We start from the raw sequence: 21,930 nt of genomic DNA, 5'->3' as shown, positions 1-21,930 counted from the left end.
GGCCATGTCAGTCGGTATGGAGATATTGAGCCGAACGACGCGTTTCTGTGCTCTAACATTCCTGGACTCTACTCATCGCTGCTGCATCCGTGATCGTGAGGAGATAATGTAGCATGTACTACGGTAAAGCGCTTTATTCTGCGGTCAGGTTTTCAAACACACCGCATCAACACAGGCATCCTTCACTTCCACTGATAATGTCCGGAAGAGATGGTATTACTTCAAGCGAACAAATTATGGCTGTATTTCTATGCAAAATGCGTTTGATTTTATTTATTCTTATTTTTGGTCCTTTTCTTTTTGTTTCGCTGTAGTTAACCTTGTTGCAATCATCATTCTCTGCCGAGGAAACTGCGGTCTCTCCAAATGCGTCACGCGCTACCTGGTGGCGATGGCAGCGGCGGATCTAATGGTGATGATTATTGAAGTCCTTTTCTCCCAGATGGGTCGAGCAGACGGATTTTACAGATTCCTGGACAACGCTCCGTACTGCCTTGTCCACTACGTCATGTGTCACGTGGCCGTTGATTGTTCCGTGTGGTTTACTGTCGCTTTCACTTTCGACCGCTTTGTGGCTATTTGTTCGGTTAATTTAAAAACAAAATACTGCATCCCCAAAATTGCGGGTGTGGTGATTGGCGCAGTATCTACAAGTTTATTTTTTTTAAAACATACCATTTTATTTCATGTATATGGAAAGAATATCGTTGTTGGTGAGGGGTAACTGGGTCTGTTTCAGTAAACCCCTACTTCCTTTCTCGCCATCGTTTGAGGGGTTTTATTGGGTAGACCGTCTGTTGAATCCGCTACTTCCTTTCTTCCTCATTTTGACCCGCAATGCTCTGACCGTCGGACAGATACTGGCGGCGAGCAGAGTCCGCAGGGAGCTGAAGGGACGGGGAAATTATGGGAAACAGCGAGATCCGGAGATGGGGAGTCGGAGACAATCCATCATTCTGCTCTTCAGCCTGGCGGCGAGCTTGCTTCTGTGTTGGGCGACAGGCACTCTGGTCTTCATTCTCATGCGATGCCTCTACACAGGTCTAGAAATGTCCATTCGGCTTTATCAGGCACAGTTTTGGGGTTCTGTTATTCAGAATTTCAGCAGTTGCACAAATACTTTTATTTACGGAGTGACCCAGGCAAAATTCAGAGAGCAGTTGAAAGTTCTTCTGCTCTCACCCGCTAATTTAGTTTTGAAATGTTTTAGAAAACTATTCTTCTCAGATGAAAGCGTCGAATAAATTTCCAATCATGGAAATAAACTCACAACTGCTTTGCGAGCAATTTAATAAATTAAACTCCGCGAAAACGTTTCTGTTTTTAAGCAATACCTTTGTTTCTAACAGATCTGCTTTCCCTTTCTTCCGGTAAAATAGTCTCATTTCCTGTTAAATTGTTTGGTAATTTTCATTCTGTAAACTGTATTTTACCTCGCACATTAAATTACCCAGGTATACAATATTTTACTTTACTTTATACTTTATACTTCATTGTCGCCGAACAATTGATACTAGAACATAGAATCATCACAGCGATATTTGATTCTGCACTTCCCGTTTAATGGATTACAAATCGATAGTAAATATTAAAAATTTAAATTATAAATCTTAAATAGAAAGTAGAAAAATAGAAAGTAAGGTAGTGCAAAAAAAAAAATAAATAAACCGAGATGCAGGTCCAGATATTTGAAGGGTACGGCCCAGATTCGGTATCAGATCCCAGATCCCAGATCCAATACTGAGAACACGTCGATCCATTCTCTAATTGTCCATTACCTCCACCTTTGGAGCGACAATGCAATGGCAGCCGATCCCGACACCCATTCCCTTTCCCCCTTGTTCGGTGTTTTCCCTGTAATTAATGTTCCAGTTTGCCTGCTGTACCAGCGTATTACTGGGAAATTTGCTGTCCTTGTTCTGTCTGGCGGAAGCTTTCTGGTTTCAGCATGAATGCAAGCCCACAATGTAAATAAGTTTTAATTTTGTTTCAGCCTAGCTTCGCTCTGCTTTGACATCACATCGGTACATCTTTCCAATTGCATATAGTAAACACAAATTGCCCTTGAAATATCATGATTCCAGCACGCCCCCTTCACGGTAATGATGTCGAACATGAGGAACATCAGAAGCAATTTAGAAGATTTAACATTTCATACATTCAACTAATATCAAAGTATATATCTTCTCAATTCCTACACTGAGTGCAAGCCATTACTTCTCCGTGGATTGTCACCTTGTCGCAGTGGAGAAGTTTTTGTGGTCTTGTGATCCCGAGAGCAATGCCGTCTGGAGCTATGCTCCTGGTAGGGTCACCCATGGCGGTAAGGTCGAGGGTGAGGTCCCTGACAAAGTACAATCCAACCAAGAACTCAACGGTGGAACGAGGGAAGAAGTTACTTCGAACTCAACGGCTGTGAAGGCGGATGAAGGCTGCAACAAATCTATCAGCTCCAGTCGTTGTGGTTTCCATGCCACTGGAATCAGTTGGTTGATTTGTGAAGTATCGTGTGCTTCTTGGAGTGCAACATCAAGTACACGTTATACAAATACACGCACAGGCGTCTCGCTCTGTACGGAACGAAAACCATCATCCTGATCTCGAGGGATAGCCACGACGACGACGGCGAGTCCTTACCATGCCGGTGACGTAAGCTATATTCCTGCTTTACACGTTCGCGGTTTTCATTCTATTTCTTCCAGGATGTTGCGCGTGATGGAGCCGGTAGGCGTACAAGCACCAGATAGATATGCTGGTTGGGTGGAATCGCAGCAACAATTTTGCAATCAATGTCAGTAAGACAAAGGAATTGATTGCGTACTCCAGGAAAATACGTCAGATGAACAAACACCAATCCTTATTGAGGGTTCAGAAGTGTGAACATCTTCAGGTTCCTGTGCCTCAACATCCCAAAGGATCCATACTGGTTCCAAGATGTTGACGTAGTCACGGAACAGTCGCGATAAGTACTCATTGACTAGATTTAGAGCCGGCAAGTTATTCAATTAATTTCTATGGACCTATGTGGAGAGCTTTATGAGTGGTTGCTTCACAGGCTGGTGTGGGGCGGGTATCTAATGTAAAGCATCGAAAGAGGCTGCTGAGTGCTGTAGCCGTAGTCACTTCAATCACGGGCACACGCCTCGCCACCATCGCGGATATGATGCTCAGAATATGATGCCAAGAGAAGGCTGCGTGCATCATTCAGGACCTACACCAAACCAAACTCCTCAGACATGTCTCAACACATTAACACTAAAGATTCAGTTTTAAATATCTATTTAATTTATTGTATTGTAACTTATAGTGATATATAGAAAATAAATCAAGTTCTTAGAGAGAGGTATCATAGGTTCAGAGGAAGGGAGTTATATACAGGCCTCCAGCAGTGGACTGTGAGTACAAATAACAACGGGAGATACACAGGCATGTGAAAACGACAGTATTGCGATGGTCATTGTAGTATTTCAATATGAAGATAATTTGGGAAAGTCCAGTTGGCGCTGGATCCCCAGAGAGGGAATTTGGGCAAAGCCTACTAGATGGCTTCTTCGAACACGCTTTGGTTGAGTCCATTAGAAAAAAAAAAACAATTGTGAATTGCGTGTTGTGTTGTGTTGTGTTGTGATTTGTCTAGGAAGTTTAAGATACAGGAATGCTCATGATATGATCGAATTCACTGTGTAGTTTGAGAGCGAGAAGCTAAAATCACACATATGAGAATTACGTGCAGTAAGTAGAACTACAGAGGCACGAGAGAGGAAAATAAAAAGGTTCAGAAGGTTAATTGTATTGTCAAAATCTGCATGTACAATACAACTCTGAGATCTCTCTACTCCAGATAGCTATTAAATACAGAGAGACAATGGGTGTACATGTAAGGGCAGACATCAACCCCGGCCCGAAAAAAGTAAAATAAAATAAACCTCGCAGACCCTCCTCTTCTGCAGCAAAAAAAGTAGCGAAAATTACAGTCCCCGATCACGTCACTCGCAAAAATAAAATCACTGACGATACCTGCCCTCGCCGCTTTCACTCGCAGAAAAGAACAGCGCCCGAAGTCTGGAGATGGCCAAGTGGATTGGAGCAGGGATAACGGCAGATCCACAATGACTGGTGTTCCTGGGGGCAATTGGGAAAGTGCAGGATAGATACATCCCAAATAAGAATAAATATTCGAAGGGGAGGATGAGGCAACCGTGGCCGAAAATGGAAAGTAAAGTTAGCATAAAGGCAAAAGTCGGTGCTGATAATACAGCAAGCATTAGTGGGAAGCTGAAGGTTTCAGACACTTTCAAAAATCAATGAAAAGGAATTAAAGATTGATGACAGGAAAGATTAAGTGGAAAATAATAGAGATGAAAATACCATTTTTTCAGACATATGAATAAACGGGAGGCGGGAGTGAATATCAGAAAGCTGGAAAATGAGGCGGGAGAAGTAGTAATGGACGAAAATTAAAAGATGGGCTAACTGAATGAATATTTTGCGTCAGTCTGCGCTGTGGAAGATAGCAGCATAATGGCACCAATAAACGTGTAGGAGAGGACATAAGTGAGAGTAGATGTTAAGACAACGGAGAAGGTGCTGCTGAAGCTAATAGTACTGAAGATACATGTCACCTGGACCTGAGGACTACACCCCAGGGTTCTGAAAGAGGTAGTTGAAGAGATTCTGGAGGCATTAGTAGTACTCCTTCAAGTATCACCACATTCCGGAATGGTTCCTGATGACTGAAAAATTGCAATTGTCACTGCACTCTGAAAGAAGCGAAGGAAGCTAAGAAAAGGAAATAATATACTGACTGGGTAGCCTGACTTCAACGTATTCCAAGGTTCAAGGAACAATTGAGGAAAATGGGCGAAGATTTGTCAAATAGATCATCGTGTAGTACGGTGATGCTCCTTGGAAAAAAAAAGATAACAAACATCTCTAAAAGAGGATAGTTTTCAGAAACCAGAGATACAAAGAGACCTTGCGCAGTATTCTCTACTTGCCTACTTCTAGGCTTAGTCATAGGTAAAGGAATTTTAACATGCAATTTTAACATTCAGTTCAAGAGTAGAATATAAAAGCAACAATGCAATGTTGACAGATATAAGACGTTGGTCAGAAGACACTCGGAGAGTCCAGAGGAGGCTCACGGGAATGACACGGGAACGCATGGGTTATCGGGTTCAAACGAGGGGAGATTGATAGTTCCGTGCCTGTGCTCACTGCAGGGGCATCTCATTGAAATCTATCGAATATTGAAACGCCTACTTAGAGTAGAAGTACGGAGGGTGTTTCCAATAGTGGCGTAGTCTAGGATTAGAGAGCGGGGCCGCAGAATAGAACATAGAACATAGAACAGTACAGCACAGTACAGGCCATTCGGCCCACAATGTTGTGCCGACCGTCAAACCCTGCCTCCCATATAAGCCCCCACCTTTGATTCCCCCATATACCTGTCTAGTAGTCTCTTAAACTTCACTAGTGTATCTGCCTCCACCACTGACTCAGGCAGTGCATTCCACGCACCAACCACTCTCTCAGTAAAAAACCTTCCTCTAATATCCCCCTTGAACTTCCCACCCCTTACCTTCAAGCCATGTCCTCTTGTATTGAGCAGTGGTGCCCTGGGGAAGAGGCGCTGGCTATCCACTCTATCTATTCCTCTTATTATCTTGTACACCTCTATCATGTCTCCTCTCACCCTCCTTCTTTCCAAAGATAAAGCCCTAGCTCCCTTAATCTCTGATCATAATGCATACTCTATAAACCGGGCAGCATCCTGATAAATCTCCCCTGTACCCTTTCCAATGCTTCCACATCTTTCCTACAGTGAGGTGACCAGAACTGGACACAGTACTCCAAGTGTGGACTAATCGGAATAGAAAGATGATAGTTTAGAACAGGGATGAAGCAGAATAAATTTATCCAAAGGGTGCTGCATTTGAGGAATTAGATGTCACAGACGGCTATGGAAGCCAAGTCATTGGGTGTATTTGAAGCAGTGGTTGATAATTTCTTGTTTGTTAAGGACGTCAATGTCCATGTCCAGTGGAATGGGGTTGAGGGGATCATAAATCAGCTCTGCTACAATGGCGAAACAGACTCGATGTGGCGAATTCCTGTTCCTGTTCCTTTGTTTTATGGACCTATGGATCTTATATTATTATTCTATATGTGTTACACAGTACAGCTGCCATAAAACAAAAAAAAACATATATCCGTCATTATAACCCTGATTCTAATCCTGACCTTTATCCCCAGCAGTGGAAATCTCCTTCATTGACGATACTGACGCCAATGTTATATATCTACACTCACGTTCTGACCTACCTATCCTGAAACAAATTCCCACATTGTCCAATCATACTATTTGTATTGGAATGGTGATTTATCATTCCCATCACTGACAATAAATCACTTCAGGTGCAGTGCTACGGTGAGTGATTAACATTGATAGAGCTGCGATGGCCGAGTGGTTAAGGCGTTGGACTTGAAATCCAATGGGGATTCCCCGCGCAGGTTCGAGCCCTGCTCGCAGCGCTCACTCTACAGGCACGAGGGACCAGAACTCCACCTGCCTGTCAATAACTCCCTGGCTGCTGTCTGAACGCTACATTCTCTGCCAAATCCAGGCGGCAAATGTTAAGATTCTTACACTCTTCAATACTCTTCCATTCTCAGTGCCAAGAGTTCATTTTCACTCCGACTCTGATCAATCTCGGCGAGGAAGCTTAAACAACCCTTTCTCGCGGAGTTTACTTAGCGACGCATTGTTATTTTGCAAACGAGTATCTAACAATAGATTTCGGGTAGAAACAGAGCGATTGATGTCGGCGAGTTCTACAGCTATATGGATACAGAGCGCCCCACTTCGTTCACCAGTCTACTTCCTTCAGCTAGACTGGGGACGATTTATCGCACTGAGCAGAATTCCTGCATCCAAATCAACAGTAACTCTGGAAATTTTAGAATTAATGGCACCAATTTAATGTTAATTATCTTCATAATTGAAGAAACTGGGAGAAGTAGCATCAATGAGTATAACGTAGCGCCCTCTCTTGCTCCCTCTGTTGGAGGATCATGTGTAAACGCATGAACCATTTTCCTTCCTCCGTCCGAACGGTGACAATTCCTACGAGCCCTCTAGCTTCCGAGTTTAAATGAAGGGATGGAAAGTAACATTTCGTTTTCTCGCTGGGGTGAAATATTCTGATGGTCAAGAAAACACTATGAGGAAAACGATGGCCCAAAGTGAACATTAAATTGATAAACTGCCGTGTAACTCACTCTCTTTCACTGCCTTTCAAACTCCCCCGCTTACTTTCTTGCCCTGTCTACGATGTGACTCTCTCCCCTGCTTCACTTCCACGACTCGCTCTTTCTCTATCTCTCTCTGTAACATACACAAACCCCCCCACACACAAACACACATTCTCTCCTCTCCTCTCCTCTCTCTCTCTCTCTCTCTCTCTCTCTCTCTCTCTCTCTCTCTCTCTCTCTCTCTCTCTCTCTCTCTCTCTCTCTCTCTCTCTCTCTCTCTCTCTCTCTCTCTCTCTCTCTCTCTCTCTCTCTCTCTCTCTCTCTCTCTCTTTCTCTCTCTTTCCCCCTCTCTCTCTCTCTCTACATTCTTCTTTCCTCCTAACTCTCACATTTTCCTCTCAATCCTCTCAAGGCTGAAGCAAGCGTTCAGCAATCAATAATCAATGTCTGTGTTCAGAGAAAGGACTGCCTGTTTGGGGTGGGAAGTTTATAGATATTCCTTTACAACACAGCTGGGGTGTAGGGTAGGAGACGTGAACTGGTGCGGCAACGTAGGGGCGAACAGGTAACAAGGCATGAAGGAGTAGCGATTTTCCAATAAATCTGTTCCCAGAACTTCAGTTCAATCCTCCGTTAAGATACGACCACCATATGAATTTGAGCTGGAAAAGAATCGAAGTTTGAACCAATAAAATATTTGCTTATTTCAATAAGAAATATTGTTCAGCCGAGAGTGGGAGGGGGATTGAGATTATGACCCAGTCGCTGAACAGGGCAGACGAGTCCATGAAAGGGAAAAGCTTTCGCAGTTTCATGTCACTCGCTCTGCAGACTCCCCAATACACTCTTGACCAGCAAGCGACAGTACATTGTCGTACATAAGCTGGTTCGCTGATCTTCCGTCAATATCGCCCTCGCCGGTTGTGACTGGTGTGGTGTAGCGACTGTGCACACTCCCGCCATCAGCCAACAACCCACAAACCAACCCTCGTCAAAGTCATGCAACATACCTAGCTCCCATTGGTGTGTGCAGATGTCAATCTAATATGTTGACCAATGGCGGAAAAGGGTTTCACCCGGTGTTTGTTCTCTCCCATGGACCCTGACTGGCTCTGCGTCCCCAAAGTCCTCTCAATCCTGAGCAAAATCTCAGAACAATGTCCCGTTTTTTAAAAGATTTATATCCATATGCTTTTATCGGAAGCTGGGGGCGTTATCAGGGCATAGAAATAAAGGCAGACGACAGAAGATTATCTCCTCTCACCTAGGGAGACGGAAGAAGATTTGGTGGAGAACTTTTGACCGGCAAGTGTGGTATGGGGAGTAGGACTGAGAGCAAGTTTGGTCCAGCCTGATCTTTTTGAATGCCAGGGCTGGCTGAAGAGGATTAGAGTCTTGCTCTTCTTACTGTTGTCTATGTGTTTAAAGAAAAGGAATAAACAGGCATTTCTTGGGTCAGTATGCTAACTCAGTGGATATAATAGGGACCGATGCTTGGAGATCAGTTGTTCGCAATCTATATCATCAGTTTGCCCGAGGGATGATTTCCAAGTCTAAAAATGACACAAGATTTATATCTAACTTTTGTTAATAATGCAGAGCTGTATGATTTATGTTTTGCGGGCTCTCTGTCTCTTCGAGCCTGCAATGATGCTGCAAGTTTTTTATTGTACCTGTACCTTACCGTCCCTGGGCACACGGCAATAAAGTCGACTGGACCAGGCAATAGTCACTGAGATTTGAGCAGTGATGAACCCGTCCAGATGAGTCAAGGTGATGTAGTCAAACTGAGTGATTACGACTGGAGTCCAATATGGGAAATATATGGTCACCTTCTTCTACAGAGAGACAGCATCACTGAGTGTGTTTAATAGGCGAGGGATTGAGGTGCAGTGAGTCGTGATGAAGATCAAATTATACATTGTATTTATTGTAAGTTATTGTCTGTAAGACCTCACACAGTTATTTCGGGCTTTATTGAGACTGCATCTGCGATATTTTTTTTGTCAAAGTCATGTTCTCCTTGTCTAACAAATGTCATACAGAACAAATAACGAATCGCTGCAGAAATAGTGGACAGCGGGTCAGGTAACATCTCTGGACGATAGGAGATAGTACACAATTCCGATTCACACACTGCCGCTGAACTGAACGTAGAGAGTAGATGACTAGAGTGGGGAGCTAAGAATGGGGAAAGAGTTGGGAAGGAACTGAAGGGTGCAATTGAGGATGTGTGGTGGTCAGCTCGATATGGTCACTGTTGTTCGTTAATTGTTATTTATGTCGGTAATTTTGATGCAAAATCGCGTCTTGATCAGGACGTTTCTGCATGACACAAAATTAGACGGTGCTGTTGATAATGAGGGAGATTACTCTTGATTACAAGCGTACCTGGTTCAGTTAAAGAAGTGGCGGATGTGTTGTAAATGTAATCCAACGTAGATATGTATAATGTCGTACATTTTAGAAATAAAACTTGCAAAGCACTTGTGCTGTAAATAGCAGGGCATTCCGGAGTACGGTTGACAAGAGGGACCCAGAGGCACAAGCTCACTGTTCGCTGAATTCGGAAGTATAGTGAAAAGCCTTTTCTCATTCCGGCCTTCCTCATTCAGGGCAACAGGAAGGAACGAAAAGTAAGACATTATGATAGGTCGTTGTTGAGTTTGTGGATAGAGTGCCATGTAGAGTTTCGGACGCTTCATTATAGAAAATAGGCCAATAAAATAGAAACAGTGCAAGTAAGTTATACAATGTCGTTTTCAGCACAGGAACTGGGTTATATAAAGAATTTGTCCAAGCCTGCCATTTGTTCATTCCAAGACGAGGAGACTGAGATTTAAAACAGAGATAAAATGAATGTTAACAGCCTTTTTTTCTGTGCAAAGGAGACCAAATTATTTGACATTGGAATATTTGAAAGGAACGTGAGCAGCAACGTTTCCATGAAGAGTTCAGTGAATATGTGGTATGAGCTGCCAGAAGTAGATCAGGCAGGTAGAACAGTTTCACGGAAGGGCGGGCCCTAGAGGAATATGATCCGCACGCAGGAAACTGGGACTTACTCTGGTGGGAAGGTGGTCGGAATGGATCTTTGAGTCGAAGAGCCTGTATCAATTCATAATTCCTTCACGACTCGTATCAGTGGGTTATGTCAGATATCACTGGACAGACATGATATGGAAGGCAATGGCAAAGAAGAATGCTTGGTTACTAAGCCGACTACCGCTGTGATCAGGCGATGGAGATACAGACGCATTGCTGAACAATCATGTTGTCTCTGACTCACTTTTCACTTCTTACAGGCAATGCGGAACAATGTCATCCTGTGATGCATTCACCGCCGGGACGAATGTGTAAACACGAAGACTTCGATCAACCACCAACAGTCAGAATCAGAGTAGACACTGGTGCGTTGACTGTCCTCTTTCCAATTAAACGTGTCTTGCTGGTGCACAGGTAGACAGATAGCAAATAGATTAGATGAAGAAGCTTACATGAGCGCTAAACGGGCACAGCATATTGTCATGAAACGGTTTTTGATCTCACCGGTAAAGCAGATGAAATTAATGAAACATTCCAACAGTTCCACTGCAGGGACCTGGAACCTGGAATAGTCGAATCACTCCACTCACCATGTACAGATTCTTCAGAGCGAAACGAGCAGGATGTCCTTCTCGGAGGTAGAGAGGGTACAGACGAACTTAGGCTGGGAGAATGGACAAAGAAGTGGCAGATGGGATGCAGTGCAGGGAGATACATGGTCGAACACTTTGCTATCAAAAATGAAGGAGCACAATTTCTAAAAGGAGAGAAAATGCAAGCAATAAAACTGAGGCGCTAAGAGCCTTGGGAGTTCTTGTACAGGCCTCCAATTGCGACGTACACAATTTGCACCATAATGTCCCAAAGGCTAATTTGTAGGTTCAATCTGTGGTGATAAAGGCACATGCGATGTTCGCTTTCATTTCAAGAGGACTAGAATACAAAGCAAGGATGTGATTCAGAGACTTTACAAAGCACTGGTGAGGCCTCGCTTGGAGTATTGTAAGCAGTTTTAGTTCCTTTACCTGAGGAAGTATTGCTGAACCTGGAGAGGGTTCCAAGGAGATTCAGAGAAATGATGCTAGGATGGATTGGCTAGTGATATGAAGAGCGTTTGCTGGCACCGGGCCCGCATTCACTGGAATTCAGTAGGTTGCGCGGTGACCTCATTGAAACCTATCGAATGGTGAAAGGCCTTGATAGGGCGGATGTTGAGAGGATGTTTCCTATGGTGGGAGAAAATAAGACCAAAGGACGCAGCCTCGCGATAGGGGACCGTCCTTTTAGAACAGAGATGAGGAGTGAGTTCTTTAGCCATAGAGCGGTAAATCTGTTGAATTCGTTGCCACGAGCCCCTGTGGAGTGCAAGTCTTTTTGTATAATTGTCAGAGATCGATAGATTGTTGATTGATCAGGGCATGAAATGATACAAAAGCAGGAGAATGGGGCTCAGAGGAAATGTCGAAGCAAACCCGATGTGCCCGAGGGCCTAATTCTGCTCCTATATTTTGTGGTTTTATGATGCTGACTCAGGCCAATGCAGGTTAAGCATAGACAGGAATGGGGTTATAGTGGAAGCAGGCTAATCCACACCATAATTTAAAATTAGCACATTAAATTACAGCAGGCAATATTTTGATTCCCTGACCGGGAATCGAACCCGGGCCGCGGCGGTGAGAGCGCCGAATCCTAACCACTAGACCACCAGGGAAGCTGATAAAGCGCTGCACACAACAATAGACAACTATCAAATGAGCAAAATACTTTATACTTCATACTTTATTGTCGCCAAACAATTGATACTAGAACGTACAATCATCACAGCGATGTTTGATTGTGCACTTCCCGCTCCTTGGATTACAAATCAATAGTAAATATTAAAAACAAAATTATAAATCATAAATAGAAAATAGAAAAATGGAAAGTAAGGTAGTGCAAAAAAAACGAGAGGCAGGTCCGGATATTTGGAGGGTACGGCCCAGATGCGGGTCAATATAAAACAAATCCTATAGATAAATAATAATAATGAGTAAATGTGATAAGTATTGCCACAAATCCACCGCTCAGCATTTTGCAGATCCCTTGTTCATCCAGTGCTTCTGGTTAAGGAACACTCTGGACTCTGAATGAATCTGAGGTAAACACTCGTTCTCCGTGTCGTTATAAAGATTGTGACATTCAGATTCTCTTATGAGCCCTGGGTCATTTTTATTTCTGTCTATCGCCTGGAAGCAATTCAGTGGTCGGCCCTACGATCCTGCAACCACATCACTGTTGCCGATACATCTGGTGGCTTCTTCCTAAAGGCTGATTTATACTTCTGCGTCAATTCGACGCCGTAACCTACGCAAGTGGCCAACGCGCTTTGTGAGCATCCCTCCGCCTGGATGGAGGTAGGAGAAAGAAAAGCAGACGTACAGAATGCCCGAAATATGGTCTGGGGATGGAATGGTAGGCTTTCCTGGAATGGCGGCGACTCCTGGGCTGGGCGAGGAGCTGCAGCGCAGGACGAGGAAATCCAGCGCAGGACGTGGCTCTTGGAGTAGATTTGGCTCTGTTCTTGGACTCGGCTTGATTAGACTCTTACGTACGGGGCCGGGACCCTCCTTGGAGCGCAGGGCCGGGACCCTTCTAGGACGCAGGGCAGGGACCTTTCCAGGGCGCAAGGCCGGGACACTTTTAAGGTGCAGGGCCGGGACACTTCTAGGACACAATGTACGGACCCTTCCAGGACGCAGGGCGGGAACCCTTCTGGGACACACAGGCGGGTCCCTTCTAGGACGCAGTGCCGGGATAACTGTCGAGGATACTTGCCGAGGTGACTGCCGAGGAAACCGTCGAGGTACTGTGAGGGTTTCAAACTGGGAGGGTAAGGGAACAATCCGGCAGCCAATCCTTGGTTTCCAGAGGTATTTATGTGCCAGCCCAAAACTAGAATCAGGCGCCTCAATTAAGGCACTCAATGGAACAAGGGAACACAGGAAAACCCGGAATAAGGATCGATGAACCGGACTGTGAACGGGAATGCGGATTTCACGGACCGGACCATCACAGGTACATGGACTGTTTTACTTAGCCAACGAAATGGGAGACATGTCTGGACTCATGCGAGTGTCCATGGCTACACATTGAATTTGGAGTTAGTAGGAGGAACCGAAGCAGAAACTGTTGAGGTGAGGACCAGCTCTGCCAGACGGAGGATGGTGATGATAGAGGGGAACTGGTTGGTTCTTTCCTTGAGAAATGTGGAGATTTTTAAGGCCTTTTAATACGGGGACTGGACGTTCACAGAGAATATGAGACGGTCATAGTCAGGGAACTGGAATTTGGTGAGTCGATCAAGAGCTCGGGAAGGTTCGCGAATGCAGGTGGGAAGGGACTGAGTATGGGGCATAGGACGGACTGGAGCTATGAGAACGCAGGATCAGTGGGGCAGGAGTAGGCCGAGACAATGAGCCTACCTGGACAATCAGATTTGTGAATCGAGTAGGAGGTAGAGCGAGCAGTTCAGGGCAATGGAACCATGAGTTTTCTACAGTGAATGCAGGTTCTCCAGAGTTGATGACGTCTGTAATAATGTCGGAGACAGTTCTGTGATCGTCCGCACCCCGGAGACAGTTCTGTGATTGTCCGCAGTCGGGATTATTCAAGGTGTACGGATGAAGACGTGTCTGAGAGTTCCCGCCTTGTCTCAGCAAGGTAGAGGTCAGTCCGCCACTCTACAACAGCAGCACTTTGTCTGCATGATTGAAGGTAAATTTGGGGATGGGGGTTGAGATTCGGGAGGGCAGCGTATTCAGAGGGTGACCTGATGCTGAGGCGGTTGATGTCTAGTTGGCAATTAGTGATGAAGATATCCCAGAACAGGCAGAGGACCAGTGCGCTGAGTCCAAGAAGAGGAGGAGGGTTGGAGACAGGACAATGTACCGTCACTGCTGGGTGGTGAACCCTCGCCGATAAGGTGTGCTCGGAGACGGAGATCAATGGGAAATAAACTTCACCTTCCCAGCAGCACCGCCTGAGCGTCTGAGAAGCTCCAACCAATTGTTTATGAAAGTGTCTGCAGAAATACCACATAATATTATATGTTGTGAAGATGAGGCATTACGTTTTCACCGAGGGTGTAGTACTCCGGTTAATCCTCACGCGGAATTGAGAAAATCAGTTGGCTGCAGGGAGTGAGAGACAGAATGGAACCGAATCCGCCAGGTTTTCAAAACGACCGTGGCAGGACTCGAACCTGCAATCTTCTGATAACTTCCACCATGTCAAGCACCGAAGTCAGACGCCTTATCCATTAGGCCACACGGCCGTATTTTGTGAGAAAGGGAACATGCTGAATGCTGCAAGGAGTTTCCACCTGTTAAGTGGCTTCCTGACCGAGCTAACAAAGCTAATCAAATTTTATTTAATTCGACATAAATTTATCTCATTTTACAACTCCAAACATTCACAGTTTCTCCGAGTTACAGAGCACGGATTCGATAGGTATGCCACAGCACGTCCATGGGGTCCAAAGTGCATGAAATACCTATTTCCATGTTTCCTGTGGTTGGCACATATCTCTCTAAACTGTCCTTATCCAACTCCATGAATTCTGGTAAGCACGGCGAGCAAAGTAATTCGGCCTAGAATCTGAACACACATGGGTGGGCCTAAAGCAGAAGTTTTAAATGCTGTGAAGAAAATCAGAACTTCGGAGCACAAGAGAGAGAAGAGCAGACGAGGTGGCCGAGAAGTTAAGGCGATGGACTGCTAATCCATTGTGCTCTGCACGCGTGGGTTCGAATCCCATCCTCGCCGCGAAGTGTTAATCGGGAGGACCACTTTTGAAACTGTCACTTTAAAACATCCAAGCTTCCAAATTTTGTCACAGGGACGCCAGGCGGTTTGTTATGTGAGTCATGAAAAGCGATATTCATCATTCATTTATCACCAAATTTGGCCTCAATACCGCAAAATATCGGAGCAAAATTAGGCTATTCGGCTCACCGATCTCCGCCATTGCATCACTGCTGACGCCTCACCTTGAGTATTGTGAACAGTTTTGGGTGTCTCATCTTAGAAAATATGGGCTAGCACTGGAGAGAGTCTAGAGGACGTTCACAAGGATGATTGATGACTCCGGGACTGTACTCGCTGGAATTCAGAAGGATGAGAGGGGGATCTAATTGAAACTATTCGAGTGTTGAAAGGACTAGACAGAGTAGATGTGGAAAGGGTGATTCCCATGGTAGGGGAGTCTAGGACAAGGGGGCACAGCGTCAGGATAGAGGGGCGCCCTTTCAAAACAGAGATGCGTAGAGATTTATTTGGCCAAATGGTGGTGAATGTGTGGAATTTATTGCCACATCCAGTTGTGGAGGACAGGTCGCTGGGCGTATTTAAGGTAGAGATTGGTAGGTTTTTGACTAGACATGGCACCAAAGGTTATGAGGAGAGTGCTGGGAGCTGGAGTTCATGAGGAGAGAGAAAAAAAAGATCAGCCATGATTGAATGGCGGAGCAGACTCGATGGGCCAGATGGCCGAATTCTGCTCCTATTTCTTATGCTCTTATGGTCATGCATATCATTCCTCTCAACTCAATTCCCCTGCCTTCTCCTTGTCACATTTGACACCCTTACTACCTGTCCACCTCCTCAACTGCCGCTTTAAATATACCCAGTTACTTGCTTTTCACGGCTATGCGTGGCAATAAATTCCACAAATCCATAACTTTCTGGCTACAGAAATTGATTCTCGTCCCTTTTCTTAAGGGACGTCCTTATCTGAGGTTGTGCCCGCTGGTCCTCGACTCTAGCACGACATCAAAATCCTCTCCAGGTCCATTCTAACTCGACTTGTCAATATTCGATAGATTTCACTGAGATCCCCGACTCATTCTTCGAAATTCCATCGACCAAAGCCCAAGGTCCTAAAATATTTCTCACATGTAACTCTTTTATTCCGGGCATCATTACCGTGACGGTCCTCTGGACTATCTCCTTCGCCGGCACATCCGTTTTAGATAAGGGACCCGAACCGTTCGCCATATTCCAGCTGCAGTCACATGAAAGTCTTATAAAGGCTCCGCATTACATATTTGTTTTTATTTTCTAGTTCTCTAGAAATAAATCTTGACATTCCATTTGCCTCCCTTTCTACCGTATAGTCCATCTGACACTTCATTGCCTATCTCTTCATCTGACCAAGGTCTTCCGCAAATTTTTTGCTTCCTCAAGACCACCTACCCTTCAACCTTCGTTGGATTGTCCGCAATTTTGGCGGCAAAGTCACCAATTTCTGGCATATAAATTGAAAAGATGCGGCCCTAATACCGACTAGTCACCGGCATCCCGACCAGAAAAGGAAGGGGAGGGAGGGAGGGGAGGGAACGCCGACTCAGACCATGTGAGGCCTGTGTCGGGCATTTTCATGCCTTACAAGGCGCAGATTGGAAGTGTGTGTGGGGCGCCACTCCTCGCACAGATTAGAGCAATGTGTGATTAAGTGCCTTGCTCAAGGGCACAAACACGCTGCCACAGCTGAGGCTCGAACTAGCGACGTTGAGGCAACTAGACGAACGCCTTAACCATTTGAACACGACCAGAAAAAGTCCCTTTTATTCTAACTGTTTCCACCCAAAGAATGATCCATTTATCTACGGCGGTATCTTTGCAGTATTATGAGGAGCCTTTATCATTTTTTAACAGACTCGTGTGCTGCACTTTGTCGATGACCTCCTGAAAATCCAAGTAAACAACATTCAGTGACTCTCCTTTGCATATTCTGCCTGTTATTTCCTCAAAGAATTTGAAGCGATTTGTCAGGCTAGATTACCCCTTGAGGAAACCGTGGTGACTTCGGCCTATTTTATTATGTGCCTCAAAGTGCCGTGAAACTTCATCGTTAATAATAGCCTGCAACATCGTCTCAAACACTGAGGTCGCGCTAACAGGCTGATATTCTCTCTTTTGCTTCCCTCCCTTCTTAACGAGTGAATGACGTTTCCAATTTTCAAAACTATTCGAGAATGTTGTGCTTCTCGAAGGATCACTATAAATGCCTCCACAATATCTTGGGAGAAGTAGATTGGCGTGAATGTCGACACGATATGCCATGGCGATTAGTTTCTCTTTTTCGCTCTCTCTGTGTCTGTCCCTTCATTTATCATCAAAGTGTGGAGACTTTATACAGCCCTGGGATTCGGCTGCATACGGTCAGCCACGAAGAAAATAAACCTAATAAAACTCATTAAAACAACAGAGGACTGTCAAACACCCAGTGTGCAGAGAGAGAGAAATATATCGTAGAAAAATAAAACCACGAAAACAGTTTTCAGGTCACAAAGCCAGGCATCACTGCAGCCGGACAAACAATCCACCAGTTGCAGTTCACAGCCTCAGGCTAACACAGAGACGAGCAAAACCCCGCGGAGCAATAAGCGGAGCCGAGCAGTCCCTTGCCTGTAACAACGGGCCATTTCTATCCAGCCTTTTTCTCAAATTGTCAAAACTTTGTGACATTCCTCGCTCTCTGTTACTTCGATCGCCCTCGAGATCGGATTTCGTCGCTTCGATTCGGCCAGTACCCGACACCGGCGTCGTCTGTATTTCCATTTGACTTAGAGTGTGTTTCCAAGTTTTCTGATAACTCGAAAGAAGGTGAGGGGGCCGGTTTTAACGCACAAATTTGGACTTATGTTCTGATAGATAGAAACAGTAAGTGAAAAGTCGGCATGTGGAGGTTAATGGTGGCAAATGTGAGGGAAGAAGAATCAAGTAGAGAAGATTGCACGTAAGTGATGTTCAAAGGGATGTTCTTGCGTCTGAGATATAGAATAGTTAGTTTGATTGTGCATCAATCAGTCAAGGCAGCAAATGCCACAATGGTATTTATTACAACAGGGCTGGGGATTGGGAATACAACTGTACAGAGTATTAGCACAGCTACACCTCGACCACTATGTACGGTTCTGAATTCCTTATTTAAGAGAGAATACGTTCACGTTGACAGTCTAGAAGATATTACCTCAGCAGGTTCCTGGATCAAAGGTGTTGTCCTATCACGAATGGCTAAGGACGATGGAATGAGGGGTGATCTATCTGAACCAGACAGAAGCTGAGAGGACGCAGCAGGGTGTATGTTGAGAAGGAAGCAGTGAGATTAATAGCATGGAAATGGGCTCCTCAACCTGTAAACTTCATGATAGCCATCAAGGACTATTATAAATCTAAATATGTCCCAGTCCTTTATATTCCCCTTACATGACCACTTATTCTTGTCTGCATGCTGCCGCTCACCTACATTTAAAGCGACGCATAAAGTAAGTCAAAATCACACATAAATTTGGGATGTTGGAGGAAACTGGGACATCGAGGTTAAACACCTGTCATCACGCGAATTTCGTGTAATCTCCACTTACTCCCACCAAAGGGATATGTTTCCATTTGCAGTACAGCTTTCAAAAATGGACATAACGGGTCTGATTTACAACTGAGGTAGTTCGTAATTTCTTCCTACAGAAAGAGCGAATGGCTGGAATTCTCTACCTTAGAGGTTTGCTGAGATTAGATCACTGGCTGTACATAATGAAATAGAGGATACATTTTCAAAGACTAGGGATTTAAAACAATGTGGACATCATAGAGGAGAAAAATTGTGAGAGGAGAAAGATTCATAGATTGTATCGACTCGCAGGGCTGGTTTGATGGGCTGAACAGCCTACAGTTGCATTTATTTGTTTATGTTCCTGTCTAAAGAGAAAGAGGGATCTCGGCTGGTAACTCAGAACACAAGGACTTGAAGGGAAGGGTTGGAGGATTTACCTCCAGGATGATAAAGTAAACAGGGCTGGGCAGCAGCGATATCCAGAGGGAAATCACACCTCTCCCAGTCCATCGTCCCTCTTTCACCTCAGTCTCATTTGTATCGGTTGTTCAAAGTCTTTGGGAAGTGTCTGGACACAAACTATTCATAGTCCATTCCCCCCGTACGGATTAGTTGCCTGACCTTCTGAGTTTCTGCAGCAATTTGATATTTTTGATTTACGTATCTGGAGTCTCTCATGTCTCCATACTGCTCAATGGTTTTGTGAATTTTCACCAGATGTTGTCTCTGTCTCTGTGTTCCGCTTGGTGACTCCATCTTTCTCTGTCTGACAACTTCGTGTAACAAACACCGCATAGGTAAATACTGCTGCCGCAAAACAAATAGTTTTACGACTGACAGGTCAGTGACGATATATCTGATTCCGATTGGAAAATGACCTATGGAAACTGTAACAGGCAGCAAGAAATTCAAAGTGCTCGAAGCAAGATCATAGGTGGATCAACTGCGGCAATTGACTGCGTCGTGGGGTAGGAATTTATTATCAATTTTAATAAATGTACTCACGCAGTAACAGCCCATTCAAACCAGGCAGACCCAGCCTGCCTTTGTAATCTGTACCAGCTACATTAACCACGCCCCTTTCAAGTGACGGTCACATTAACTGTTCCCATCTCTCCTTATGCAATTAGACAGCGTCCCTTTGAAAATAAATATTGAGCTGAATTTATAGGAACCATCTCCATGTGTGAAGAAGGCTCCACGAGAGCTGGAGATATCAGCTGAGTTCCCAGGAATATAATGGCAACATTTCCCTGTGGAAAATGGCAGTGCACAGGATAAATCCCCCCACACCAGCACAATGTCCCTGTTGGGCAGATATAGAGCGAGCGGGGCATACATCCACAAAATCAAACCCCATACAATAATGTTGAACACACTGTGTGGTATGCACCCATGCATGACCACATCCACCCGTAGAATGGCCTTTCATAATCGAACCTCTCTTTTTCTCACAATCTTCTTCAGTACCTGGATGATCAGAGTTTTGGTCACTCTGTTGTTGGATTAAAATTATTATACTGGAAGTAGTGTAGAAAGGTTTGAAGAGGATGTTACTTGTCCAGAGAATCAGAATTATTGGGTAAATTTGGCCAGGCTGGGTATTTATTCCTTTGAACGTAGAGGAATGGGGATAAAAGTTACGGGAATGTTTAAAAACAGAAGAGCCATATATAACGCTGTTGCTGACAATCTTCGCTGCTGATTAGGAGTGTCGAAAATGACTGGCACAGTTTTAAGTAGAGAGGGCAAAGATTTAGAAGGTGCTGAGAATCAGCAATGAGGCCAGAAAAAGTGGCTGACGCAGCTTCACTGGGATAATTTAAGGAGCGCTTGTCACGGTCCGGTCCGTGAACTCCGTATTTCGGTTCACAGTCCGGTCCACCGACCCTTGCTCCAGGTTTTCCTGTTTACCCTGCTTCTGTTCGTGTTTACCTCTAATTGAGGCAGCAGATGCTCTGCATAAATACCTCCAGAGACCAGGGCGTGGTTGCTGGATTGTTCTTGTCCTTACTCCTTGTATCCCTTGCTCGGCTTTTTGTTTCCTCGCCTGAAGCCCTGCCTTGTCTTGCCGGTAACTCTCGCCTCGTCTCGCCTGCAGTCTTGCCCTGGAGCCACCCTGTACCTAGTTCCCTTCCTGTCCCTTGCCTCCGCCCAGGTAAGTCAGGCCGTCTTGCCGTTATCTGCCGTTGGTTCTGTCCCTTCCAGTCCCTTGCCTCCGTCGAGTAAGCCAGGCCGTCTCGACGTTACCTGTGGTTGGTTCTGTCCCTTCCTGTCCCTTGCCTCCGTCGGGTAAGTCAGGCCGTCTCGCCGTTGCCTGCGGTTGGTTCTGTCCCTTCCTGTCCCTTGCCTCCGTCGGGTAAGTCAGGCCGTCTCGCCGTTGCCTGCGGTTGGTTCTGTCCCTTCCTGTCCCATGCCTCCGTCGGCTGGTGATCCGCGACCTGCCCAGGCGAACCACGTCCTGCCCAGGAGGATCCTGCCTAGCCTCAAGCCTGAAGACTCCAGCCTCCTGCCTCCTGCCAGGCCTCACCTCTAGCTTTAAGCCTGAAGACTCCAGCCTCGTCCTGCCTGCCTGTCGAATCTCGTCCTTGCCTAGTTCTGGGGTCGGAGCCAGAGGCAAGACCCAGGTTCTGGGTCCTTGTCCAGTCTCTGTCTCGGAGTCCAAGCCCGGGCTCCTAGCTCTCTTGTCCAGTCCTGTTCCGGGTTCCCGGTTTTCGCGTCCATGTCCTTGCCCTCACCCTGTGTACTAGTCCTGTCCCTAGTAGTTCAGTGTCTGTGTCTTGCACTTGGGTCCGTTCCCAGCCACCTCCGTAAGTTGATAATGGTTGGTCTGATTATCTATCTAAGGCATCCGTTAGTCTTGCGAGACCATGGATCTGCGCCTGGAAAGTCTTCACTCCCCAGGGCGCAGGCCTGGCCAAGGTTGTATGGAAGACCAGCAGTTTCCCATGCTGCAGGTCTCCCCTCTCCAAGACACCAATGTTATCCAAGAGAAGGGCATTAGGACCCATACAGCTTGGCACCAGTGTCGTCGCAGAGCAATGTGTGATTAAGTGCCTTGCTCAAGGACACAACACGTTACCTCGGCTGGGGCTCGAACTCACGACCTTCAGGTCGTTAGTCCAATGCCTTAACCTCTTGGCCAGTATCAATATTAAAATGTAAGGGTCAAAGCTAAAGTCGAATTTACAATTATACTTCTCACAAGAGCATGTATGCACAGTTTCAATGTACGACGTTTCCGTACATCCAAACTCACC

General features: G+C 45.4%; 3 non-coding genes across 3 annotated transcripts; 1 reads left to right on the top strand and 2 right to left on the bottom strand.

The window, feature by feature from the left end:
* Nucleotides 1-6,452: 6,452 nt before the first annotated feature.
* Nucleotides 6,453-6,534, top strand: trnas-uga (transfer RNA serine (anticodon UGA)). The gene has a single exon. It is a non-coding gene; the product is annotated as a tRNA-Ser (tRNA).
* A 5,404-nt stretch (nt 6,535-11,938) lies between these two features.
* On the bottom strand, nt 11,939-12,010 carry trnae-cuc (transfer RNA glutamic acid (anticodon CUC)). Its single transcript has one exon. It is a non-coding gene; the product is annotated as a tRNA-Glu (tRNA).
* A 2,508-nt stretch (nt 12,011-14,518) lies between these two features.
* On the bottom strand, nt 14,519-14,611 carry trnar-ucg (transfer RNA arginine (anticodon UCG)). The gene is made up of 2 exons: nt 14,575-14,611; nt 14,519-14,554 (listed from the first exon to the last, which is right to left on the bottom strand). It is a non-coding gene; the product is annotated as a tRNA-Arg (tRNA).
* Nucleotides 14,612-21,930: the final 7,319 nt, after the last annotated feature.

This window comes from Mobula birostris, chromosome 13 (genome assembly GCF_030028105.1).
Source record: "Mobula birostris isolate sMobBir1 chromosome 13, sMobBir1.hap1, whole genome shotgun sequence".
Classification (NCBI taxonomy): domain Eukaryota; kingdom Metazoa; phylum Chordata; class Chondrichthyes; order Myliobatiformes; family Myliobatidae; genus Mobula; species Mobula birostris.
Note: the sequence above shows the minus strand (reverse complement) of the source record. Positions and strands in the feature narration are given on the sequence as shown.